General features: G+C 45.5%; 1 protein-coding gene across 2 annotated transcripts in view; it reads left to right on the top strand.

The window, feature by feature from the left end:
• The first annotated feature begins 123 nt into the window (after positions 1-123).
• Egfr (epidermal growth factor receptor) overlaps positions 124-27,563 on the top strand; it is a 203,520-nt gene continuing 176,080 nt past the window's right edge. For both annotated transcript variants that reach the window (XM_045135494.1, XM_045135493.1), the window contains exon 1: positions 124-201. The gene's annotated coding sequence lies outside the window, so the exon portion shown is untranslated. The remainder of the gene's footprint in view (positions 202-27,563) is intronic.

Here is a 27,563-nt window from a genome sequence, read left to right as displayed (position 1 = left end):
GGCGGCCGCCGCCTCCCGGACCCGACGCCCGGCCGCCCGAGCGCTCCCCAGCCGCCAACGCCGCCGCCCGCCGCGCACCGGACCCCGTCACGGACCCGCTGGGGGTAGCGGCGATGCGACCCTCTGCGACCCCGGGAGCCGCGCTCCCCGTGCTGCTGGCCGCGCTGCTGGCTGCGGGTCGGGCGCTGGAGGAGAAGAGAGGTAAGGGGGTGTCGGCGGCCCGGTCCCCTCGGGGCGCACCCCGCCGCCCCGCCCGCGCGCGCCCCTCCTTTCCTGCTTCCTGAAGGCTCCGCCGAAGGCGCCGGGGCGGGCGGGGGCAGTCGGTGGCTAGAACGGGACGTTTCGTTTCGGGACTGGGCGGCCCGAGGACGGGCGAGCGGGAGCCGGGCTGCGGCGGGCGGGGCGGGGGACGGGCGCGCGCGGGCGCCGAAAGCCCGGCGGTCTCCCGGCGCTGCCAACTTTCTTTGCTCACTTCTCCGCCGTCCCGCGTCCTCGGCGAACCGAGCCCAGCGGAGGAGGCTCCGCGTGTGCGCCCCGCACCGTCGGCGTCACCCGAGGCCGCCCCGCCGCGGGGTGCCCGCAGGTGTGGGGACCCAGAGGACTCGTGGGAATCGGGGACCTTCTGGGAGAGGTGGTTTGCAGATCGGAGCCTCCGCACCTCCTCCTTTCGCTCGGGTGCCACTTTTAAGCCTGCACCTTGGCGCTGGCTCTCAAAGCCCGAGTCCCGGCCCAACACACAGGTCCCTACAAGCCCTTTCCCAGGGTGTGGGGCTGCGGCCGCGAGCCGGGACTCCCGGAGAGTTCTCTCGGTCCCCGACCAGCCGGGAAGAGCGAGAAGGGGCGGTGCAAGTGGAGATTCCTTCCGTGTGCTGGGGCGGGGGGTTCCTGGGGTGGGGTCTGTACCGCCCCCTGGACGCCGAGCCCAGCCGCTCACCAAGGACCTGCCAGGCTAGGTGCCCTGATGGGGGGGGGGGGAAGAGCTTCTTGCCAGCCTGAAGTTCCCTGTGTCTCCGATGTTGGTGCCTGTGGCCCTGTAGAGTGTTTTGCCAGATGGCTGCTTCCTGGGGACCCTCGAAAGTGCCCCCTTTCCCTGCAGCCTTTCTGTAACCTCTTTGCAATGGGCCTGGACCAAGCAGCGCTGCGTAGCTGACGGCCTGGCACCCGCCGGGCCTCGGGCAGTGAGCGCTTCCTGGGCGTGGGCGCGGACTCCGGAGGGGTGTCCTTCAGGTGGTCCAAAATGGGACCCACGGGAAACCATCATTGTGTTTCCCTCAAATTTTCAGTCTTGATTTAAAAAAAAAAAATTCTTTTTGCTTTTTCGAAGAGTTTGACATTTGGCCAACCAAAATGTTAAACTTAATTTAAAAAGAAAACGGATCGATGTCCGTGCTTCACGTGTGCCAGCTGCCCAGAAGGAACATGAGCAAGTCTGGCTCGGTAAGTGCGGACTTCAGTAAACCCCCTTGACACGAGAAACATGCCTTGGAAGGTTTCATTGCACAATTTCAAAACGCGGCGGCTCGGGTTCCAGGAGTCAGGTTCGCACTTGCCGTTGATGTCATAGGCATCATCGGGGTTAGGGGTGGCGCTGAGCCTGCTCTTGTTGGACGTGGAGAAACCCAGGTTCCCAAACTTCCCCGCGCGCGCTGAAATCACTCTGGAATTACAAACACGGGAGCATTCGACACCCCCACCCGGCATGCCCTTGTCGAGCTTCCAGTCCCTCTCCCACACGTTTGGGCTTCATTGGTCTGGGATGAAAATGGGATTTAAAAGAAGCTCTTGGGCAGCTCGCTGGCGCAGAAGAAAGAGTAGTAACCCCACAGGAAGATTGCCTGCCGATCTGCACAACCCTTTTGGAATGTCTGTAGTTTTAAAACAACTTTGCAGTCCAGGGGAGAAGGAAAGATCCTGAAGCGCGATATCCCTGAAGGGGTGGGTTCTTGCAAAGCTCCCTACCTTCCTTGGCCGAAGGGCTCCCCTCCCCCTGACCATGATGGCCAGCACTGGGCCTGCGCCGGGCTCCTGGGCGAGCTGAGTCCTCTTGGTCAGGTGGCACCTGTCTCTGCCCAAGCATCCCACTCCTGACTTGAAATGAGCTTCTGGGAGCCCCTGCGCAGCACCCCGGGTCTCATTCCAGGACTGTGCCCAGCTCTTTTATGTTACTATTTTGAACACTGCTATTAGTGGTTGGAAATTTGTTCTCTGAAAAATGCTACTTAATTTCTTTGTTTGTATTGTGATCCGCTTAAAACCAAATGCTCCCTAGTACAATAGCAAGAGAGAGTGAGAAGAAAAAAAGCCATTCTGTGAAGATAACATTAAAAAGACTAAATTCTAAAGGACAAATTATTGAAATATAAGACAGCCTTTTTTGCAAAGGCTTTTAAGGGACTTATTAATTCGATTTAATTTAATTCAGTCAGCTTTGTTCCTGATTGACTTGCTTTAGTGAATGGCATTCCCTTCCCCAGACCCTATACCTATTAAGCTCTGCTCAGAGCTTACGTCTTTGCAAGGCTCTTTTCTGTCTTGTCAGTTCTCGCATTATGGATGTATCTGTAGGAGGACCCAGGTAAAGAGAACTGTGGTCCCTCTCCTACCTTGTAGCAGGAGAGCCAGGCCAGGCCAGGTGTGTAAGTGATTCAAGATAGATGAGAGCAGGGAATGAGTATGAGGCCAGGCTCCTTAACATGGGTTTCTTGCTTAAAGCCTGCAGCAGATGCCTGAGGGTTCAGTGGTCTTGTCTGCTTAAGGTCCCACAGGGTCAGGCAGGACTGCCCTTCATTGAGATGGTTAGGCCGCTCACCCAAGCTGTGGACAGAGTTGGTCCCACCTTTCTGAGCAGCCCCTGAGGGATGAGAGGTGCTCTGGAAGGGAAGCTGCTCAGCAAAGGAGAAGGGCAGGGCCTTTGGAGAAGTGAGCCTGCCCAGCTGCTGTCTGTGAGAAAGACACTGGGATTCAGAGGGCCAGAGGTTTGTCAAAGAGAATCCAAAGCAGGAATTCTAATGACGCCGCAAGCGAAGAACTGCAGTCCTTTCTCTCAGAGATCAAATCTGGCTTATCTTGTCACACCACCTCTGAGTCAAGGTGGAAAATTCACCGTGAAAATCTACGCTTTGGAGTCTTCATCTCTGAATTCAATGAATACAGGGGGGTAATCTGAAAGGTTTCTACCATTGCTTCCAAAGATGTATAATTCTTTTTTGTATTTTGTTGGTGTGTATGTGTGTGGTACATGCACGTGTGTGCAGATAGCCGTGCTTCATGTACAAGTATGTGGAAGCCACAAGAAGGTGTTGGATTTCTCTGCTGCCTTACTTCCTTGAGACACTGTCTTTCGGTGAACCTGGAGATGGTGTCTTTTTTCACTTAGACGGGCTGACCAGCAAGCCCCAACAATTGTGCTGTCTCTGCCTCCCTCAGTGTTGGGGTTACAAACATGCACAGCCATGCCCAACTTTTTATAACGCGACTTGGAACTCAGATTCTGTTTCTTATCCACCGAGCCGTCTCCCCAGCACAGATGTGTTAAGTCTTAAACCCACTTATTAAATATTAGTAATTTGTTTTGCAAATGTGGAAAGGAGCTACATGCACACATAGCCATGGTGGTGGGGCACAGAGAGCGGACATCACGTGACAGCACCCAGACGCTCGCAGTCGCTGCTAGCTTCCTGTACCTGATTTAGTAATCTATAACTCTTTGCAAACACATTGTGATTTTGAAAATCAGAGTTGCCAGTGTCTGTGGTGCTGCATGAAAACCCACAACAGTATCAGCATGTTCTGAGATATTTCTAGAAGAGATGTCAGTAACTATGAAGGGCTCTACACTGGCGAAGAAATGCTGTGCTTTTCTTGACTCATCTCCAGGACAATTAGCTAGTTTCAGAAACATTTTTGGAAGAAGTGACATAGCAATTCTAATATCGAAGGCAGTTGATTGTTATAGGCATAGTGGGGCCCCAGGCTGGTGCCACGGATCCTGAAATGGAGATGGGATGAGGGTGTTGGGAACATCCAGCCTGTCTAAGGACACACTACAAAATAATGTGCTCGTCATGTGACTTGCTGTGAAGCTGGTGTGTGTGTGTGTGTGTGTGTGTGTGTGTGTGTGTGTGCAATTTTAACTTAGAAATATTGTGGTGTTATTATTTAAAGTTAGGCTTTACTAACAGGGGTGTGAGAAAATCTCACAGTTGTAGAATTGGTTCACCCATGCATTGTTTCATTTTAAGCACAATTTTAACAACTAGATTCTTTTTCTCAGATCTCTAGCTAACTAATTCAATTTTGTTTTCGTTTGTAACTTATGAGCATCAGAAATTATGGTGAGAAGTATTTTTAATGTCAGTTAACTATCCTTGATTTATTCTTGAACCACCAACATCTACCTAATGGCATGCAAATCTTAGTTTGTTCTTCTAGACCATTTCCTTTTGACATCATAGTCTTTCCTTGCCTTCTTTTTTTTGTTGAAATCACAGCCTTTGTCCAGCATCCAAAGTTTGTGCACCACGAGCATAATCTAGTTAGCTTGAGCTTGAAAAAAGGTCCAGGATTCGAGATTTTCCAAACAACTGGGTTCACTGCAAATTTTACTTTTTTAAGGGTCATTTGGTAAAGCGTCCTTTTCATTCTTCTACTTTTTTATTTTTATTTTTTATTTATTTTTTTAAAAATATTTCATTTATTTATTTGAGAGCGACAGACACAGAGAGAAAGACAGATAGAGGGAGAGAGAGGGAATGGGTACGCCAGGGCTTCCAACCTCTGCAAACGAACTCCAGATGCGTGCGCCCCCTGTGCATCTGGCTAACATGGGACCTGGGGAACCAAGCCTTGAACCGGGGCCCTTAGGCTTCACAGGCAAGCGCTTAACCGCTAAGCCACCTCTCCAGCCCAACTTTTTTATTTTTTAATATTTATTTTACAGAGAAAGAGAGAGAGGGAGAACAGGTGCACCAGGGCCTCCAGCCACTGCAAAGGAACTCCTGATTCATGCGCCCCCTTGTGCATCTGGCTGACATGGGTCCTGGGGAACTGAAACTAGGTCCTTTGGCTTTGCAGGCAAAAACACCTGCACTGCTAAGCCATTGCTCAAGCTGTTGTTCTTTTTTGAATGTTTATACGTGGAGTGCATGTGTGTGAGGGAGAGAAAGGATGCATGGAAGTATGCATGCATGCGTGTGGTGTCCAAAGGCCAACACTGAGTGTCTTCTCAGTCGTTCTCCGCCTTGTGTCTTTAGACAGAGCATCTCTCTGAACATAGAGCTTGCTGCCTGTGCTAGCCCAGCTAGTTGACGAGCCCAGGAATTCTCCTGACTACCTCTCCATGCTGGGATTCCAGGCTCAAGCCGCCATGCCTGCTTCCCCATGGGTGCTGGGGGTCCAAACTTGGGTCTGGATGCTCGTGTTTCAGTGAGCCATCTCTCTAGCCCCAGTAAAGCTTCTTTCTATACATTTTAGATGCATGTGCCCAGTCCAGATATCTAGAAACTTCTACAAGTCTGCTGGGAGATGTAGTTGGGGCCAGTGAGTAGTGGATCATATTTATGAAACCCTGTTAGGAACTAAATGTTGACTTTGACATTTTAATCTCCAAAAGCACTATCAGTTTCAAATGTCTAGCCCACTTGACTGGCCATATGTGAGATGCATAACATTAGAATAAAGCTTACTCTTGAAATTCTAGCAGTAGGCTTTAGAAAGTAGGATGAGAAAGCTGTTATGGAAGATGGAATCTGTCTCTTTGCTTCAGGTTGTAACCCACTGTGGTGTATTCTCCAGGTCAGACCCAGAGACAATTTGTCTTTTCTACTTATATTGCAACTTCTTATTAACAAGATGTTGGAATTACAACTTAGGGGTTCAAAGCTAGAATGCCTTCTATATTGTGTTAAACACACCCACACTTACACAAGACCACTATACATGGACTGACTTAGTAATGGCCCAGGTTAATCACTAGTGTTTGTCATTTGAGTATAAGGACATTAATATGGGCAATTTTTGCATCTTCACATAATCCAGAATTAATGATTTGCACTGTTCTACCCATATTTTGAGGTCTAAGAATGACTTGAGCTTGGTCCTTGCCTTTTAGTGTTTGAAAGTCATTTGTCAGAAGTGAGAATGGGAGATAATAAATGTGCAACAGGTCATAGAAATAAATGACAGGAGTCTGGGCCAAATAGAGGAAGTCTGTTCTCCCAGACAAATCCTTGCTCTTAATTCTATGTGGAGAGGAGACTAGGAAGAGCCTTCAAGGAGATACTTGGCTAGATGGTTATTTCCTGGAACAACTAGGCTGGTGGGTATTGTAAATGTGCCAGTGAGAACTAGATCCTGTGGAGCACTGGTCATTCCATGTGACAGAAAGAGGAGGAATAAGTGACCAGGCTTCGTGCACAAGTTCCGCGAACCTTACCGCAGCATTGGGTCTCCTGTGCAAGGTGCTCACTGCAGAGCCTTAACTAGGGATTGACAGGAAGTGACCGGTGTTTGAGAAAAATGCTCCAAGGAGTGTGGGGAGCGGGTTTTAGAACAACAGTGACAATGGGACATGAGCGGCTGTTACAGGTGGAAGAGAAATGATCACAGAGGACACAGAACAGGTGACCTCAGATTCTGGTCTAAGGTAGGTATGACTAATGATTGATTAATGTACAGAGTGTAAAAAAACAGAGAATTCAAGTTCAAGACATTCACTTCCTCCTCAAAAGCCTGAATAGATTCTGAATCTGTTCTCAGTTGCTAGGTAGTGGGAACTTCCAGGGACGTGTAGAGTCAAATAAGAGTTTAGCATTTTGGTGTATTAAATTTTAAGGGCTAAGATGGGAAAGGCTAGGAGGCAGTAAAATCTGTAAGCCTGGAGGCCAGGAGAGCAGCATAGCCTGGCATCATAATTGCACTAGATATTCCATTGCAGTTAGTGTATTTGACCATTGAACCATCACCCCCCCCCCCAGCCTCTGTCTCCATCTGCCAGATGCTCACTGTCAACACCAGCACTGAGTCAGCCGGGGCTCCTGCTGTCTAGACGAATCTAGGCTTCCTTCTACTTAGCCTTTGTATTAGTCACAGTGGTCAATGCCTGATAAGTGATACATTGTGCATGTAAGCATATTGGAAAACACAATGCTTGAAGAACCTCGGCTGGGTCACCATTTCTTATTGAAGTCAGCATCAGATTACTCAGTTTTATATACTAGTCATGGAACCCAAGGGAAGAGATAACTGTTTTCTTTTGCTTTAACCTTTATTTTTAATTTGTGAAAGTGCTGTTATGTTTTTAAATATTTTATTTATTTGCAAGCAGAGAGGAGAGAGAGAAGAGAGACAGGCAGAGAGAATGGACACACCAGGGCCTCCAGCTGTTGCAAACAAACTCCAGATGCATGTGCCACTTTGCACATCTGGCTTTACATGGGCACTGGGGAATCAAGCCATGGTCGTTAGGCTTTATAGGCAAGGGCCTTAAATGCTGAGCCATTTCTCCAGACAAAAAGTGGTAGTATTTTAACCCCATTACTTTTAATCACTTGAGGAGCTTTCAAACAAGCACATGGCTTCCTGCATCCAGGACCTAGTGAGTCAGTTTCCAGAGGATGAAGTCCAGTCAAACAGCTCCCTGGGTAATTGTGTAAGTGAAGAATTGTCTTTTGACTTTATTCTCAGATTCCAATTTCTTACTCACTTCTCCAGGCCTGCAAAATCCAGGAACAGTTTCATATTAGTAAGTTTCAGAATCACATTTTGTGCCATAATTATCCCATTAAGTGTACCACAGTGGCCTGGAGCAGCGGTCACAGCCTCTGCGCACCTGGTGGAAAGGCACATGCTGGGACTCCAGGCTGGACTCTGAATAAGACCCGGAGTCTGTGAGTGCAAGCCCCCTGAGCGATGCGCAGACACAGACATGGCAGGCTGTGAGAACAGCCATCTCTACGGGCATGTGTCGCTTTGCTCTGGATATACCAGAGGAGTGAGAATGGTGCTTGATCTCCAAGGACTCGCATCTTGAAATGGCCGAGCCAGAGAAACTACATTATGGCCAGTTCCCTGCTGCGGGGAACTGTTTTACAACAGATGTGATTTGTGATTTCCATGGGAGCTCACAAAAGTGACAGATTTTACCTATGAGATAAGGGCGTTTTCTCAAACATGGAGTATTTGATTGAGTCTCAAAGAATGAGACTTCTGCTGGCCTTGAGGCAAACAGGAAAGAATGTGAGGATGGGCTTCAGCTCCTGCATCCAGCCTTCCACGTCCTGCCAATGTCTGGAATGCCTGTGGGTAGCAGATGCTAAGGGGTGAGACTTTTCTGCCTGATTTTCTTAAAGGGCTATGAAGAAATTATCATGTCAAAAGCAAAGCAACTGAGAGGCTACAAAATTTTACTTTAAAATAAAATGGTAATCTTTTTAAAGTAATAAGAAAATGTGAAGGAATTAACTGAAGTCTAGACTGGCATTGCTAACTTTTAAGACTTTCAACACAATAGCATAGTTTTCCCCTAAAACTTGTTATGAATAAACAAAATGATTACTAGCTTACATCCTTTATGAAACTCTTGCAAGAGACAGAAAAGAGAGTCAAAAGTCCACTTAATTGTAGGTGAAACAAACCATTGCTGAATCACACCGAGCTCAAAAAAGAAAAAGCCTCCCAAATTGAGCTACTATTGCTTGTGCATTAGAAAACACTTTGTTTCTTGATTCATGGGAGAAATTTGTACAGATGTACCAGTTTATTTGCAGAGATTATTGGAAACAAATAGATTCACAACAAATAGAGGATGAAATGTGGCTGCGGTCTGCCTGTACGTCAGAGCAAATGTAATGAAAAAGACCACTGTTTGCTTTTCAGGTGTTTTTAAGAGAATTTATAAGGGATCTTATTTTTGAAGTGCAAACGTGATACACTGTGATTTTACTGTTAGGGCCACACATGTGCACACAGGAGGCAGGTGATGTCATGGCTGTTTTAGCAGCTACATTGTCTCATGAATGACATCATTAAGACCACTTGCAAGAGTTGCTTTCCTGTACTCCAGTTTGCAATAAAACTGATACATTGAATATGGTCTCTTTGATATAACAATATGACAATGGTGTGTGAAAAATTTGTTTCCTTACCATACTAATACCCTTTTCAATATTTGGTTGTCTTGAGTTAAAAGAAATGATTTATTTGACAGGTGTGTCCTTGCAATTTCATATCATTGTGAAGGGATTCAGAGCTTTTTATTATTATTATTATTTTTTGGTTTTCTGAGGTAGGGTCTCACTCTAGTCCGCCCTGACCTAGAATTAACTATTAAGTCTCAGGGTGGCCTTGAACTCATGGTGATCCATCTACCTCTGCCTCCTGAGTGCTGAGATTAAAGGTGTGCGCCACCACACCAGGCCCAGGGAATTTTTTAAGAACAATTTTTCAAATGTTAGAAACCTTATGGGTGGGCAGAGATGGTCCAAGGGGTAAAGCTCTTGCAGTTCAAGAGGGCTGAGTTCAGGTCTCAGCCCCACACGAAAAGTCTGGGTGTGGCGGTGCGTGCCCGGAACCCCAGTGCTGGGGAGGCAGGGGTGGGAATCTTTGGGTCTTCTGGCTAGTTAGCCTAACTTGGTCAGTGAGTTCTGGGTTCAGTGAGAGACCCTGTCTCAGAGCATGTGGTGGAAAGTGACAGATGAGACACCCGACAGTGACCTTTGTCTTTTGCACATGTGCATGTGCGTCCACACACAAAAACACACCCACACTACCCACATGCACATACGAAACTAAAAGCCAGATCCTGGTTTTTGTAGAGGAGGTAGGACCAAAGAGGTTGCTGGAAGGGGATTATGATCAGCATATCTTGTGTGTATGAAAGAAGGTTGTCAAACAATGCTAAAACCAAAAACTTAAAAGAAGAAAAAAGAGGAAATTGTAAAAAAAAAAAAAAAAAAAAAAAAGGAAAAAAATTCCTGGTTTTATTTGCCAAAAAAATACTGAATACAGGAGATTCATTCATTGATTGTTCTTCATTGACACACTTATCTCATCTCTGGCTCATTCTCTTACCCTATTAATAGGCTCAAAATTGGGCTGGAGAGATGGCTTAGAGGCTAAGGCACTTGCCTGTGAAGCCTAAGGGCCCAGGTTCAATTCTGCAGGTCCCATGTAAGCCAGGTGCACACAGTGATGTATGTGTCTGGAGTTCATTTGCAGTGGCTAGAGGCTCTGGCATGCCCATTTTCTCTCTCTCTCTCTCTCTCTCTCTCTCTCTCTCTCTCTCTGTCTCTAATAAATAAAAACAAATTTTAAAAGGCTCAAAATTGTGTTGAGTATGGTTATCTAGATGAACCATTTAAAATTTGTTCTAGTACTATTAGAAAAGTCTAATATCTCAAGTAGATTGTTTTCCTGGAGTAGATTTTAGTATAGTCTTAGAAGGATAAACAATGATTTTTTTTTAATGATTCCCTACCTATTTTTTTAACTGGAAACAAGACTACAGGGACTCTAATTTCATCTACTTTTGATTAAGTTCAAGAGAATTACAAAAAAATCACAATGTGGTTATTGGGGAGTAATTCCATCCCTTGTCGGTTGTAAATGTGATTGTACTAAATTTAAGAGTCTTCAAAAAAAAATCATGCATCTCAGGTTGGAGAGATTGCTCAGTGGTTAAAGGCACTTGTTTGCAAAGACTGCCAGCCAGGTTTGATTCCCGATTACACACAAAAAGCCAGATGCACAGATGGCACGTGTGTGCAGAGTTCATGTGCAAGGGTGAGAGGCCCGAGTGTGCTCAGTATCCCTCTCTCTCTCTTGCTCTCACACACAGATAAGTAAATAAATATATTAAAAACATGTGCATTTCAAAACCTTTTTTTTGGCTCTGGTTTGTAGTAAGATTAAGAAAGAACCAGAATTCTTTTCCTATGTTATCTTTAACTGTGCAACTTTGTCTGGATGTATATGATTTAACAAACTCTGTGTGAATCTTATTTACAAGGGAGATAATGCATTGCCTTCTTTTCTTTCCTTCATTTTCCTCCTATTTTTCCCATTTTTTTCTTTTCATTCTCTTCTTCATAAGCTGTTAAGAATTGGCCTTCACAGAGAAAGATTTGGATAAATGACTATGAAGAAAACTTTGCAAATAAAGAGCTGAAAAATGACTGCAAAATATGTAGCATGATTTTTGAAAGTATCAAACATATAGTGTTCATGAATATTCTTAGAAGACATGTGCATTATACATATGTCTCATGCCTTAAAAATGAAAATTCGGTTGGTAAGTCATAAATAAGAACCCCTTGCATTTGTACAGCCCTTTTCAAGTCTGCCTTAGCAGCTGTCTTTCGGGGAGTCTTGCAACCTCACCAAACTATGATAATTATCCACATTTGAAGGTGAGGGACCTAGAGTCAGAGCAATTCTGCAGTCAGCATTTAGGTGCTGGCTGCTTTTCCTATCATGGAGAATTGTCTCCCCAAATTTCTCCTTCTGCCTACTTTGACGTGTCACTGTTTTGACGTTCTCCTACCCAAAGGCCCGCGGGCCCAGGGAAAGGTCAGCACAAAGTTCCCTCAAGATCCTGCCGTCTGCCTGCCCGATTCCTCACCCCTCACCCTGGTTCTCCACGCCCGGCCCTGTCTCCCTGTGCTCTGCTCTGGTTGTGTTTCCATCTTCTCTTTTGTATGAAGCATTTTCTTAGAAACGAGGCTCTTACATGTTTTACCAGATCATGAGCTGCAGCACTTGTGAGCAATTGTGAGCCCTGAAAAGATTTACTTAGCAAGTAAATTGACTTTTTACACATTATGCCATAGGCAGCTGTAAGTTTTCTGGACTTAAAAATGCTTGCAGAGAAAATGAAGGGAAACCTGATTTGGCAGTCGTGGGGTGGGGGGACTTCGGAATACCTGTGGCAAAATGTGGCAGTTCAGCTGCTGAGTCTGTAGAAGTCACTTTTGTGATTTAAAGGAAAACCCACAGCTAAATTCATTAGAGTGTGAGACAGTCTGAAAAGAGACCAAAAAGTAGTGCCCCCTCCCCCCCTGCGCAGGATGATGGCTCATTCATACAGAACGCTTTGGGCTGGGGATGAGACTTGTGAGCACTGATGTTGTTTTTTTAAGTGAAGTTGTTATACACCCCAGATTACTCACTTTCAGGAACCTTATTGGTTGAATAAATGGAATGTGGAATGTGATCTGAGTAGATCTCTCTTCGATTTCAAAATACAGTGTTATTTTCCTTCTTCAAGAAGGAAGGAACTTTTTGTTATTACTTATTCTTAACACAGTGGAAACTTTTCAACACTCTTCAGAAAACCCTCCAAAGCATGTTCATATTTCACAATCATCAAGTGAAACAGAAAAAGTCCCATAAGTCAGCCGAATAAACTGATCTTCTGTGCTTGTCCATGTCACAGGGAGACCATCGCACGAGGAGAGGCTGGTCTTTCAACCCTGGGATGATTAATACCTTGAATAAGCAAATGTTGTTTCCAGTTAATAGAAAGCTAATATGTTGATTGTAAGGCAATTTTAGTGATTGCCATAGACATAAAAGAATTACTTGGGCAAAAGTTATGTCTTTTTTTCCCTTCACGTGCCCAAAGTCTACCTAGCCACGGCTGGATGGGAGGCTGAGCCAGTTGGTGAACGGCATCATCAGAAGTAGCTGACTCGACATGTGTCACCTTTCACTGCGCTGTCAGCACTTAGAGACACTTCCTGTTTAACTTCAGTGTGTCGTGCCTGCTCTAGGGTAGGAACCATCGAGCGAGGAAGGTCCCAGATGGGCGGAAGACTTGGTGGTTATCTGAGTCCATCTTCGTCATGTCATAAAATCCTCTTTAAATTCTTGGCTAAAAAAAAAAAAAAAGGAGACTTAGCTTGCTTGGGTAATGCCTACTAAACATTCATAATGTTGTTCACTTATAAACAATATATTCATCTATATCCAGGATAAGTAGTCATGAACTCATGGTCTAACCCGTAGTAACACGATGAAAATGGAATGCCAAGAGGGGAAGATGTAGTCCTTCTCTTGCAATTTTTCAGGTTTTGTGTGTATGTATATTTTTCCTCTCCTCGTTGGATCCTTGGAGAAGAGAATGGAGTAGCATTTACTGGGCCTTATCTTGAGAAGTGGGTGCCCGGGTGTGTCTTGCACTCCTGCATTCAGTTGAGGAGTGCAGTGGTAGACTGACACGCAATGGGCAGGAGAACAGCTGTGCCAGATAGACATTTTTCGCTTGGCAGTTTAACAGGCTGGGTGACTTCTGAACCGAATTTAAATGTTGAATTTTAATTCAAGGAGAACCTCTGGGAGCCGTGTCACGTGGTAGCCGAGCTCACAGGACTCACATGTCATGCTCACAGGATGTTTTGCTAAGCCAAAGGAGGCTCCGGTGAAGTTCCCTCACATGTGGGCGGCAGTGGTTAATTCTGAGAGGTGTGGAAATGAGATGTCAAACATGGCCTCATCCCTAGAGAGAGAACAGCTAGATCGTTAAGTTTGTGACTGCCTGAGAAGCAGCGTGGCACGGCTTGGCGAGCTGCAGTGGGCATCGGAGGGAGCATGCGTGTCTGCAGGTGACCTTCCTTTCAGAAAGAAGGTGCCCCTTTCTCTGGTGTCATTAGCACACTCGCGTTCTGAGGCATCGCAGGGAGTGGTGTGTGCCGAGGCGGCACGCGATGGCAGGATCGTGCGGCCGAGCGTCGTTGCTCAGCTCGGGACCAGGAAAGAAAAGGAAGAAGTGGCGGGGGTCTCACTGTCTCCTTCGAGGGTACATTCCCCACTTTACCTGTTTAAAGATCTACCATCTCCCAAATATGCCACTCTGGGAACTTCAGTGTTAACCCACGGATCGCTGGGGAATCCTTACCAGCCAACCTGTAGCTGGTGTGGAGGTGTGGAGCTGCCCCCCACACTTGTACTCCAGGAGAGCTTTCATCTGGATCCAGGCTAGGAGCTTGCTCACGCTTCCTATCTGTCTCTTCACGGTGTTGTGATAATGAGAAGGTCTTCAGGTATCCTTTGGAGCCTTCCTGATTGTCATGGCTTTTGACTTTGCAGGATGTGGAATGATGGTGGGTAGAGCTACAACAGACTTGATACTTCCTCTCAGGAGGATATGAAAGTTATTTTTTCTAATTTTTAAAATACATACTTTTATTTTTATTTATTTGAGGATAGAGAGAAAGAGAAAGAGAGATGGGTGCACCAGAGCCATCAGTCACTGCACATGAACTTCAGACGCATGCACCACCTTATGCATCTGGCTTACGTGGGTGCTGGGGAAATGAACCAGAGACCTTTGGCTTTGTAGGCAAGCACCTTAACCACTAAGCCACCTCTCCAGCCCTCTGCTTTTTTTTTAACTTAAAATTTAATTTATTTGTGCATGGAGTGTGTGTGTGTGTGTGTGTGTGTGTGTGCGTGTGCATGCGCTAGGGTACCTTGCCACTGCAAACAAATGCCTGTCCAGCTTTATATGGGTGACTGAGGAATTGAACCCAGGCCAGCAGGCTTTGAAAGCAAGCATTATTAACCACTGAGCAATCTTCTGAACCTCTTAAGGTTATTTTTAACGTTGTTTTAAATCTGCAAGTAAAAATAAATTGCTTTGTTGCAAGAAACACCGAAAATGGAAAAGCTTACAGTCCGAAGCGGATCCTTTATTTCGTACACTGGCAACGGCAGAGCCGCTTTCAACAGCGAGTGGGTTTGCTGCCTGTGCTGCCTGTGGGGGCTCACAGTTGGCGGAGTTGTTCCACTTAGAAAGTCCCTGCCACAAAGGAAAGTGACCACTGTGCATAAAAACAACATTTTGGGTGACAAGTCTTTTTATTTTCTTCTAATGTTAACTTTGTAATAAGCTTTTTTCTTCTTCTTCAAATGCTAAAAGGGGGCAGAACATTCATGGTTAGGAAGGAGGGAGTAAGGTACTATTTTATGTACGCTTGTAGTGTGTGTAAGGATTGATTCATTTTCACACCATACTTCGTTTAACTTAATATTTTTATCTTACTTTTCTATGATTATGCTTTAAATGTATTCATTATATTTATCTGCAAGCAGAGAGAGAGAATGGGCACACCAGGGCCCCTTGCCATTGCAAAAGAACGTGGCTGGCTCTACCTGGGAGCTAGGGAATCTAATCCAGGCCATCAGGCCCCACGAGCAAGCACCCCCCACCTCCCCCCCAACCCCCGGCTGCTGAGCCATCTCTTCAGACTCCCGTGATTGGTTTGAAGCGCGTTACGGTGGGTTTTAGAAAGTCACACCAGCAACAGTCCAGGCTCATGTGTGGCGATGAGTCCTTTGGTGGATGGCAACCCTTGTGCTTGTTTTGTTGATTCAGGGTCTCAATGTCCTGGCAAGGCTGGCCTTGAATTTGAATCCTTCAACCTCAGCTTCCTGAATGCTGGGGTTCCACTACCCGATGAGTTTTTATTTTTAAAGAATTGCAAATTTCAGAAAGTTGTAAAAAGTCTACATGGAGATTCTGGGCACCCTCCTTCCGCCCTCAGCCGCTGGGGCAGCCAGAGCTTTGTTCCAGGGCTCAGCGAGGCCCAGAGCTGCTGAGACTGCAGGAACCGTGTCTCACAGTGCTGCTTGGGAGCATGTGAGGGAAGGCTTTGGTCTGCAGTCCTGGAAGGCCCTGGAAGTGTGGGGAGGCGGAGCAGCGAGGCTACAGGGCCCAGAGAGGGCGGGAGGGAGGAGTACAGAGAGAGGGAAAGTGAGAACGCGGAGACGGAGGATTCCTGCAGTCACTGGGTGGATTTGCGTGGGCCGAGTTGATGCCCTGTCCCCATCGCAAGTGGGCGCACGTGCCGGGCACCGTCTGCTCCTCTGGCGCCCTGTGCTGCTGTGCCCTGCTCTCCTCCCATAGTGCAGGTGTGGGTGCTCCAGGAAGGAGCGCTGGAAAGCCAGGGCACCCGCGTGCCTTGGTTTACACCCTGTTTACGCAGATCTGTTAATTTACTGCAGCACTCCAAAGGCAGCACACTTTTGACGTGCACACGTGCCGACATGCATGTCTTACTGGAGTAAGTTTTTGGACTATGCGTGACACCCTCGTACTCGCATGACCTGACGGCGAAGATGGAAAAAGAGCCATAGAGAAAGACATAGTCCTATTGGGAAATTCGGAGTCTCAAAGACGACGTTGAACATCAGAGTCAAGGCAGCACCTCTGATCTTTGTTGTAAAAAGTTTAAAAATCTGAACTCACAGTGACCCTCCTCTTATTGCTACTGTAGTTTACACTTAGCTCATTTAAAATTATTTATACCCAGGGTTTGAAATAAGCTAGAAAGACAGTAACGTCTCATGTATAACTCCTACTCCTGGAAGCTTCACCTTGGCACACGTTCTAACACATGTCGGGGAGCACAGGTCACTTTGTGTGTCCCTCCCAGGCAATGGACTCCTGTGGGCCCATAGGCAGAAGGACATAGTGGAATGGGTAAGAATATAGTCCTGTGAGACAGGAAACTCCACACTCCCAGCGGCATGGAGATCGCTGATCCTCTGTGGTGACTTCCCAGGCCTTTATTCTCTTTTTTTTTTTTTCTTTGGTTTTCCAAGGTAGGGTCTCACTCGGGCTCAAGTTGACCTGGAATTCAATATGTAGTCTCAGGGTGGCCTTGAACTCACCGTGATCCTTGTACCTCTGCCTCCCAAGTGCTGGGATTAAAGGCATGCACCACTGCGCCCGGCTCTAGGCCTTCATTCTTAAAAGTATTGTGTTACACAATTATACAGTGTTTACTATACTAGCAATGGTGGTTTATTTTAATAGCTTGGTTTAATTTGGCACAAACTTAAGTGAATGTTTCATTGTCTTCAGGTCAGTTTGAATCAGTTGTAAGATATTAAATGCTTGCTGCATACCGGAAACCCTGGATGCCGGGCTATATAGCCAAAAATTATAATCTCTACCTCTAAGGACCCTAAAATTCAGATCTCAGTTCATTGTATCCCATCCCCAAAAGTAAGAACTGAGCCCAGTATGGTTTGTGAGAACCTCAACACTGAGAGGAAGGGTTGTGACAGAAGGCCTGAGCGCATTCGCAAGGTCAGGTGTGTGTTCGGGCGTTGGGCGTGGCTCAGTGCTGCGGAGGCCAGCACCACTTTTGCAGGGCCTGTGTCTCTCCTTGTCTTCTTGGACTCATCATGGGGACATAGCCGCATTTTCCTTTGTGATTTCTTGATCCAGACAACACAAGAGACAAGTTTCAAGCTTCTGTGCTCAGATGGGACCAAGGCAGTCTTCAGAATCTGTTTACTCTCAGCATTTCTAACTTGACATCAGCATTGTTCACCATAAGCATTATCATAGAGGTGTATAGTTTCAGTTAAATATTCTGTACCGGAAATGCTTGCCATCAGAAATATTTCAGATTTTGGAGCCTCTCATAGTTTGATGTTTGCTTAGACTTTACCCATTGAGCACACTTAATCCAAAAATCTGAAATCGAAAGAGACTTTTTAAGCATCATGTTGAAACTTGAAAACTTTTGGATTTAAGATTTTCAAACTGGAGAGGGATGTAAAGCTGGTTTTCATTGTCAAAGCTAATCTACTTACACTTACTTCCCACCAGAAAGATCTTCTTTTCTCTGACAAAAATGCTTGTTCATGTCAGGGATCTAGATCACTAGTAGTGTGTTTCATAGCTTGCATAAGATCAGATTTTGACCCCACAAATACTACCCCAAAAATAAAAATGGAAACTTGTTCCTGCTTCCCTCCAGAGCTCCACCTTCATTGTGAACACTTATGCTAAGGTGATATTCCCACACAACTATGGGAAGGGGGGCATGGAAGCAGCTCAGGATTGGCTTTTTTCCTGTGCTGGGGATTGAACCTAGGCCCCTCTTTTGCTAGGTAATTGCTCTAACACTAAGCTACATCCCCAAGTGTCCTCTTGTTTTGAGTTAATATCTCACCAAATTCCCCACACAGAAAAAAGAATTTCTGAAAAGTTCATTTTGAGAATATATTTTTGAATTTATGCACATTTTTTTACTAAGCTATTTTGTATTTTCTCCTTACAATAAAACTACTTTGAGTGGTTACTTTCATCTTAAGGAAAGTAAGAGGAGAAAAGAAGAATTATTTTTAGATATTGTTTACAAATTTGCCAAAAAGTTTGCTTTCTCGTAGGCGGCTCAGTCCTGCACTGCTTGTTTTTGTCCAGTGCCTGAGGAGAGCCCCAACCCAGTGCTCACGCCTAGTCATGCACACTGGGAAGACAGTCAGCCGTAACTGCACGTCCGGGGGTGAAATTTTTGTTACGTAGAATGTTTGTTCCACAATTGGTGCCTCTCACGTGGAGGGCATGGAAATCAGTTTTCTGTAAGAAGAGCCCATCCATTATTAAGTTTTGGACACAGCACCATGATCGAATGAATACCCTCAATATGATGGGAAAGCAGAGGGGAAAAAATAGGCTATTTAGTTCAATGCAATGCATTAGGGATGTCAGGAAGGATTTATGTGAATTCCTTGTTGAACGCTTAGTTGAGATGTCGTAGCAAAAGCAAGCTAGTGAGTGAGGAACCACAGAGATGGCCGAGGGAACAGAAGCCTGGAGAGTCACTCAACAAGTGAGGACAGGCAGTGGGGAAAGAGGAACTCGTGGGCCATACGTGCTTCTCTGGGTTGTCCTGGAGAGGAGGGTTAGGGAAATTTTGAGAAGACATAGCTCGCTTCAGGTCATGAGACCAAAAAAATAAAAATAAAAATAAAATGCGTGATGTGTGTTCCTCTGCCTCAGCAGGTGTTCAGGGGCTGAGCAGGCGTGTGTGATTGCTGAGGGAGTTTACTTACAGCAACTCAGAATATAGAAGGTCTCCAAAGATGTGAAAACATAAGTGCGTAAAAAGTAAATCCTGCGCATGCCATTCTTGTTTCCTCTCTCATGGTGTCCGTCAGCAGTCCTCGCGGGTGGGTCCGCGGTGTGCACACAGGTCCGTGTGTTGGCAGTTTGGTGTTCAGCCAGTGGTGTTATTGACCCTTTATGAGGTGGCCTCTCGGAGGTCCTGTTGTCATTGGCTGCATGCTCTAATGGGAGCGTATGAGACCCTCAGCACCCTCCTCACCCCTCACCATCTCCGTGAAGTAAGCAACTGTCCTGCAGCATGGCACCCTGCCATTGCCATCTGTCCCCCAACACACTCCAGCGTCTGGAAACCATGGCTCCACCTGATTGTGGGCCGCAACATTTAAAACTACGTATCAAAACTAACCCTTTCTCACCGGGCGTGGTAGCACACGCCTTTAATCCCAGCATTCGGGAGGCAGAGGTAGGAGGATCGTCTTGAGTTCAAGGCCACCCTGAGACTACAGAGTTAATTCCAGGTCAGCCTGGACCAGAGTGAGACCCTACCTCAACAAACCAAAAAAAAAAAAAAAACACTAACCCTTTTTCTTTATGAGTTGGTTATCTCAGGCATTTGTTAAGTAATAAAAGCTCACTGACACATCTGTAAACTCTGATCCTAAAATGGCAACTAAATGAGATAATATTTCTATGCTACTGAAAAATGCAGAGTTGGGAAGAGAATTAGAGGCCGTTTTGGAAGATGCTCCTTAGCAGATACATTTACCTTTATTCCAATGACTCATTAAGCGCAGACACGTGGCCTTTCTATTCACTCATACACCGACAGTAAGCAAAAATTCAATTGCCTGCGTGTTCACAGTTTGCAAGCCAGCTGCTTGCACATATGTCTCGGTCTACAAGCCGTGTATGTTGGGTCTTCCTCCCGCAGGAGCATTGCTTATCAGAACACTTTGCCGTGGGCTTGTCTCCATCCACTGCCTCGTGCTTGGAATCTGGCCATGTGGAGGTCGTAGAAGGATTTCCTACTCCAGTAGATTGTGTCTCTGGAGCTAAAACTCTCAGAGAACCAGGCCACACATGTGTTGCATTTCTTCAGGGCCTTGCTAAGCCTGACACCCTTGGCTACCACTCAGAGATAATTAACAATAGAAAAATGAAGTTGGAAGATAGGTGTAATTCTACAAGCCCCCTGACAAAACTGAAGATGTTTCCATCGCACAGGAGTTTCGGTGGATATGAAATGGGTGTATTAGGTCTTTGGACATTGTTTTCTCCTTGCTGTTTCAGAGCTGGCTTCAAATATTACCTTGTGATATTCAAAAGTGATTTCTAACTTCTTAGTTGGCATCAGTGACTTACTAAGTAACTGGAAAGACACTTGCTTTGTATTTACTTTTCAGTGTCTACTTAATTTTTGTGAACTACTGTGTTTTGTGATAACATGCATTTCCTCAGAAAAATCTCAGGTTAACATTAGATAGGCAGTAGATGTTTATCTGGTCTTGTTTATAGGAGCTTGAGAAAATTTTAACCTTTGTATATAATCTACTCTAGTAAGTAGGTGAGAGGTCACTGGACCATTTAGAATTCTACTCTAAATTGGTAAAAATTATCAGGTGAAACCTGCTATGTTTATTTGAGAAGGCTTGTTACTTCCTAGTAATAAAGCTAGTCATGTGAGAGATGATGTGCTGCGTTCTGTTGAGAACCTCCTTGTGCAGTGACAGGAACTCCCCAACCTGATGGTCTTTCTCTGGTTTGAAAAGGTCATGTGGTACCATTCACAAGACAAGGGGACTCATAGTCAATTGGTGGAATGTGTGTCCATTGAAGACCTTTGGCAACAACGCACACTGTGGGCCGCTGACAACAGGCAGAAGTCATATATTAAGTCCTGAGGTGAGCCTGAGGCTCAGGAGGTTCAGCCCCAAACTCCCAACACTGTGCCATATTGAAAGAGGATATTTTTGTGTAATCATGTCCCAAATAAATTTCTAAAATCCTGGCACATCTTTATTCATTGGCAAGCATTAGTGTGTCACAAAAGAATATATATATAATGTCAGAGCAGTAAATATTTAGATTGAAATGATCCTACGTCACACGTCTTCTCACTGGTCTTCATTATGCTTCCATTGCACTGCCTAGCAGAGCAGTTCTGTGCAGGGCTTTTTCTAAAAGCATGGTGTGTATGTGGGATAGGGGCAGGGTGTTTTTTTTAAATATTTTAATTTTTATTTATTTATTTGACAGAGAAAGAGGGAGAGAGAGTGAGAGAATGGGCGCACCAGGATCTCCAGCCACTGCAAATGAACTCCAAATGACTGCAGTCACTGCAAATGGCACATGCGCCCCCTTGTGCATCTGGCTAACGTGGGTCCTGGGGAATTGAACCTGGGTCCATTGGCCTTGCAGGCAAACATCTTAACCGCTAAGCCATCCCTCCAACCCAGGGTGTATGTTTTTATAGTACACTTCTCAGAGAAATAATTTGTTTTAAAAGCAATTTTAGGGAAGTAATAGATTACAATTGGGCTACTGTTGAGGAAAAAATAAACCGTGACTTCACGCAGCATTTAGGCAAGATTAGTCCTCCTTATGTAGAAAAGACCAAGAGCTTTCATTCAGGGCCAGATGGGTATGTGGTGGGGCGGGGTTCTGGGCACATGTGTGTGAAGACCAGAGGAGAAGATCTGGTGTCTTGTTTTATAGCTCATGCACAAATTTACTTGAACTGATCCTCTCCCTGAATCTGAAGCTGCCCTCTTCAATCTGGCTGGCTAAGCCTCAGCAATTCTCTGGCCTTTGCTTCCCGCAGGGCCACAGTTGCTGTGTGTGGACGTACCTAACTGTTCACATGGATGAAGGGGAATCCAACCCAGGGTAAATAGGGCTTTTGTGCTTTTGTGGCAGGCACTCTTAAGTGCGGAACCATTTTTCTGGGAGCTACCAACAGCTTGTTAGTTGTTACTTCAAATGAACAGAAACTGGCAAGCCAGTCAAAATATTAAATGGTATTCAAAATCCCCTTCGTAATTAGAAAACTGCTTTTGCACAAAATATGATAAAGTAATTGTAAGTATGTGATAAAAGGCTGTGCTTATTACAGCCCTTAATTATGACATCAAAGCATGTGTTTGGCTTTGTTGTACCTGGAGATAATCATGAGCTGGTGTCTTGAGACACACCACGAGGAGCCAGCTGCCTCCGCCTGTAGCCGCGAGTGTCAGCCACGCAGTGTTCGCTCCTCGGCGACAACAGGAGATGTCAGCTCCCTTGTGCCTGACGGGAAAATCTCAAACAGCATACACTTTACCTAGCCCTCACACTGCCGTGAATGACGACCTGAATCCAAGGTCCTACCTCAGAGTTGGGACTGAAAGTGTAACCTAGAACTTGAGCAGTGTTAGGGTAACAGATCTCAGGAACATGGAGACAGGCTTATGGTTCCAAACTGAGCACCTTCCTTACCCCACGCCCACCCTAGAGCCGTTGTGCAATGTCTGAAGACATTTTTTTTTAATTTAATTTATTTATTTGAGAGCGACAGACACAGAGAGAAAGACAGATAGAAGGAGAGAGAGAATGGGCGCACCAGGGCTTCCAGCCTCTGCAAACGAACTCCAGACGCGTGCGCCCCCTTGTGCATCTGGCTAACGTGGGACCTGGGGAACCGAGCCTCGAACCGAGGTCCTTAGGCTTCACAGGCAAGCGCTTAACCACTAAGCCATCTCTCCAGCCCACATTTTTTTTTTTATCCCACTTGGCCATAGTGCTGGCATGAAGTAGATAGTAGCCAAGGATGCTGGTAAACATTCTTTAAGAGGGCAGCCATCCCCACTGGGAATGACCCCCATCCCCACATGTACGGCACACACGGGTTTAGAGACCCCGTGCAGGCCAAACCAACCGTCCTCGGCTCCCTATTCGCCATGGCCCCCATGTTCTGATAGAGTGCGTCTGTGTGCTTCACTCCCGTTGCTTTGCAGTTAATTATTCCCTTGTTAGGTTCTCTCTGTGCCCAGCAGCCCCGCAGCCAGTGTGAAGTTTGGCATTCCTGCCCAACTGCACTGGGGCCAACATTCCACCTGCACCTGCACCGGCTTGTTCCACCTGAAAGCTCACCAAGTGAAAGCAAGCGCAGTGCGCGGACGCCCTAATTACACCCGCCCAGAAACTGCTCCAAGGGAGTCGGTAGGGCCCTCAAGTCAGACGTCGGCTCCTTCAACTGCCGTAAAAGCACAAATGTAACATAGAACGTGCACTGTTATTTCCTCTCTCTTTCCTCCCCCTCAATGGCAATGCAAGGGTGCTATTAGGTGAAAGAAAGGAAAAGAGAAAGAAAGAAAGAAAGAAAGAAAGAAAGAAAGAAAGAAAGAAAGAAAGAAAGAAAGACCTTTCAGCACACCACTCCCTCAGAGCCAGAAGAAAAACCAGCTTGGTCAAGCCCAGCTTTGTCGTGGGGAGAGCACAGCTGCTCGGGTCTGAAACAGTCTTTCTTCTGGTAGCAGCCTGCCGGAGGCTGAAAATATATTTAATAGAATTACACAAGCGAACAGTAATTGTGTGCCTGCTTCTGCTTTACGGTGCCTTAAAACAATGTTATTTCTGCTAAGGTTTTAGTTTGCTACCCCTAATGGCCTAGAAAAAGCAAAGAAAGCCTTTCTGCCAGGCAGAGGTCACTGCTGGCACGGACAGACAGACGCAGGCTGACCGAGAAGCTCGCCGGGCATCGCCCTCGCTGGACCTGCTGTGGGAGGTTGGCAGAGCCAAGCTGCACTCAGGGAGTCATTTCTTGGTTTTTGAGCAGAGCAGATGGCCAAAGGTCCTGGTGGAATTAAAGGCCACCTTGAAAACAAATCTGACTGTGAGTTTGAATGCAGTAACGCTTGCTCCCCTGACCCATAACTTCTGTGAATCTCAAAGCAGAAGAATTTCCTAATTTTTTTTAAATATTTTATTTATTTATTTGAGAGCGACAGACACAGAGAGAAAGACAGTTAGAGGGAGAGAGAGAATGGGTGCGCCAGGGCTTCCAGCCTCTGCAAATGAACTCCAGATGCGTGCGCCCCCTTGTGCATCTGGCTAACGTGGGACCTGGGGAACCGAGCCTCGAACCGGGATCCTTAGGCTTCACAGGCAAGCACTTAGCCGCTAAGCCATCTCTCCAGCCCGAATTTCCTAATTTTAATGTTTCTGCAAGGAACAATACCTGGCCTGCAACAGGTACACAGCAAATACTCAGGGGTCAATGGGTCAGTTCAGAATGAGGAGGGATCCTCCTCCGAACACCTCATTTGACACAGGGCCACAGTCTGCACTTGCTGAAGAGGACAAGTTGTCTGTGTGATTTACTTGGCTCTGTGAGTTTTAAATGTTTGACATCATTAAGACATTGAAACATTTCCTTATCATATGTTGTTAGTTATTATTCTAATCATATTAATCCAATGCAACTGCTCCTCTCTGAGTAAATTAATAAGTTCTGCCAAAGTATTTTAATAAAGTACATTTCAATCAAATTAACACAAGTATGTCTTGCTAAGTAACAGAGTGAACTTACTTACTTAGCACGCTTGTACATAATGTTTTTCCCAATAGAAGACCTCAGTTTCCTTCCCTGTAAAAAGTAAAATTTTCTTGGACTTGTGATAACCTTCTAGCTGTAACAGAGGAACCTGGCCGATTTCCAGACCATGGCAATGGTGCATTCTTGGCACCCCCGTGTCTGTAGCACTGGGTAGAGGCCAGGCCACTTGGGAGGGGACTCAACCTTCTTATACCGCCGTTTCAGCTGTCCGAGTGGCTTTCTCACCTCTTTGACATTTCTTAGCATCTCTCTTAACTGCTGCCCAAAGCAAAAAGAAACTTCGCTGATGAAGGCTGAGAGAAGCACTAGTCTATGGTTAGAAACATTAATATTTAGAATAATATAGTTTTTACAACATATCCATTTAGCAAAACAAGTAGTACATCTCCCCCTAGGGCCCGTGGCCTCCCCACCCGTGGGCTTTTGACCAAGTTTTCAGTGCCAGGCGTGACTTCTCTGCTGTGGAGCAAGCCTCAAATCCCACGGGAAAGCAGTTGACTCCCCCTCGAGCAGTCCAGCCCCTCGCACATCTTGCCTGACAGGTGTCTATTGTAGACCGAGCGTCCACTGCTGGGGGAGACTTCTGCGATTTTTCTCACCGAGCGGCCTGCGCGGCAGAGCTGGCACTGTAAATGCCAGCCCGTAGGGAGGAAACTTCCAGCTCAGTGCCAGCTAGATTTTCCCGTGTCCTGCACCCACAGTGTGTGGTGTCTGCAGCGGTAGGGTAGGTCTAGAGGGAATCCAAGAGCAATGGCTGTAGCCTGTGTTGTTTTGGGGGGGGGGGGGGCTTTTCTGATGAACAACTCCTAGGGGAGGTGTCTGACCTGGCACCGGGATATCGACCTCATAGCCCATGGCTGCTGAGAGCAGCATCGCCTGGCCAGGCAGAGTAAACCCTCACTTCAAAATCTACTTTTAATCATATATCTTTTAGTTAGCTTATAAAGACATACATTTCTGGGCTGAAGAGATGGCTTAGTGGTTAAGCGCTTGCCTGTGAAGCCTAAGGACCCTGGTTCGAGGCTCGGTTCCCCAGGTCCCACGTTAGCCAGAGGCTGGAAGCCCTGGTGCACCCATTCTTTCTCTCTATCTCTCTGTCTTTCTCTCTGTGCCTGTCACTCTCAAATAAAAAAAAAAAATTAAAAAAAGACATACATTTCTAGGTGGAATTTTCACATGTCCTTTGTTTTGGTTAGCCCTCCACCACTCTTCTTCTTCCCCTCTCCTTCTGTTTCCATCCTGTTTAAAATTATTCACCTGAAGTACTCCTCTCCATTGATTTTTTCTTACCTCCCCTTATGGCCCTCCTCCCATGACTCTCTTCTAGCTTCCTGATCTCTACAGACACTCCAACTTAAACTTACAAATCTATAAGTCAAAGCTACGGTCCACACATGAGACTTAGTATATGGAGTTTGTCTTTCTGGGTCTGGAATACCTTAGTCAGCATAGTATTTTCCACCAGTTTCTTACAGATTTCATAATTCTATTTTATTTTGTAGCTAATTAAAATTTCATTGTACATATGTATTATATTTGTCTTATCTAGTCATCAGTTGGTAGACATCTAGGCTGGTTTCATTTTTTTTCCCTATTACAAATACAGCAGCAATGAGCATGGATGTGAAGGTATATTCTATTTATGTCCAGGAGGGCTATAGCCAAGTCATATGGTAGTTCTATTTTTAGCTTTCTGAGAAACATCCACACTGATTTCCATAGTGGCTACATGAGCTTACACTCCTTCCCTATACCCTTGCCAGGATTTGTTTGTCATGTTTTTCCTTTTTTTTTTCTTAAATATTTTATGTATTTATTTGAGAAAGAGAGAGAGAGAGAGAATGCACCCAGGGCCTCTAGCCACTGCAGAACAGCTCCAGACACATACACTACCTTGTGCATCTGGCTTATGAGGGTACTGGGGAATTGAACCTGTCTTTAAATTTTGTAAGCAAGGACCTTAACTGCTAAGCCATCTCTCCAGCCCCCCTCCTTATGTTTTTAAAAGAGAACAGTTGAGACCATATAAATCTGTGTGCCTTGTAATCTCAATATACTTTATGCCATTATTAGAAAAAAAAATCAATTAAAAATTCTGACGTTTATTATTCCTAAGTGAGAGAAATATTTACTTGGGAGCCAAAAGGTAACATTCCTACTTATTTTTAATTTTTATCTCATCATTTATGTTTCTCTTGTGAATATTTTATAACTATAACATGTGTTTGTATTCTAGTATATATTCATTACAGTTAAATATTTTAGGGAGATATTTTTAAAGTTTATTTTTAAGCAGATGATGACCAAAAACATATCCCCTGTTCTAATCTAGCCTCTGTTTTGCAGTCAATAATGATGGAAGATTTTAAGTTTTGTGGGTTTTTTGTAAATACCTTATGCGTTTCTCTGGCACAAAGGATGGGCGGTCACAGATGCTTGTTACGTTGTGTGTAAAGGTCTCCTGCATTGCTGTGGTCCTGTGTGGGATGTGGGCCTTATAGATCCCTACATAGTTAAAACTCACTGTTGATTTCATGAAGTTTAGGTAAACACAGCTGGGACAGTCCACATGGCCTGCGGGTGACCCTGGACAGCACATTTACCTTTGGAGACGCGTCCACTTCAGCATGGAGAGACCTGTGATGTTTGGGAGGGTCAGCCTCGTAATTGCCATGCTTCGTGCGGGCCGGTGGGATGCGGCCGTCAGAGGCAAGTTTGCAGTCACATTGGTCTGAACTCAAGCTGTACCTCACTGGCCTTATGACCTTGGAAAAGTTCTAAATATCAGTTTCCTCAACTTTGAAATGAGAGCTTGTACAATAATATTTGGCTGTTGGGAGCACTGAATGAAATAAGCTGTGTAACTTGGTACAGATGTCACAAGTATTAAATGGTACTACCCATGGCATGAATAAATGATGGAGTCAAACTTTAAACAGGTATTGAGATCAACCAAACGACTCGGGATGAACATTCTTCTTTGAATGACTCTAAGAATGTTAAAAAGAAAACGCAGAATTCCGATGGTTATAAACAGCCAACAGATTCTCATCTAGATCCTAGGTGCATCCACATAGCCTCGTGGAGTAATTAGAAACACAAAATGCCCTA

Source organism: Jaculus jaculus, chromosome 16 (assembly GCF_020740685.1).
Source record: "Jaculus jaculus isolate mJacJac1 chromosome 16, mJacJac1.mat.Y.cur, whole genome shotgun sequence".
NCBI classification, from domain to species: domain Eukaryota; kingdom Metazoa; phylum Chordata; class Mammalia; order Rodentia; family Dipodidae; genus Jaculus; species Jaculus jaculus.
This window is presented reverse-complemented; position numbering and strand designations above follow the sequence as displayed.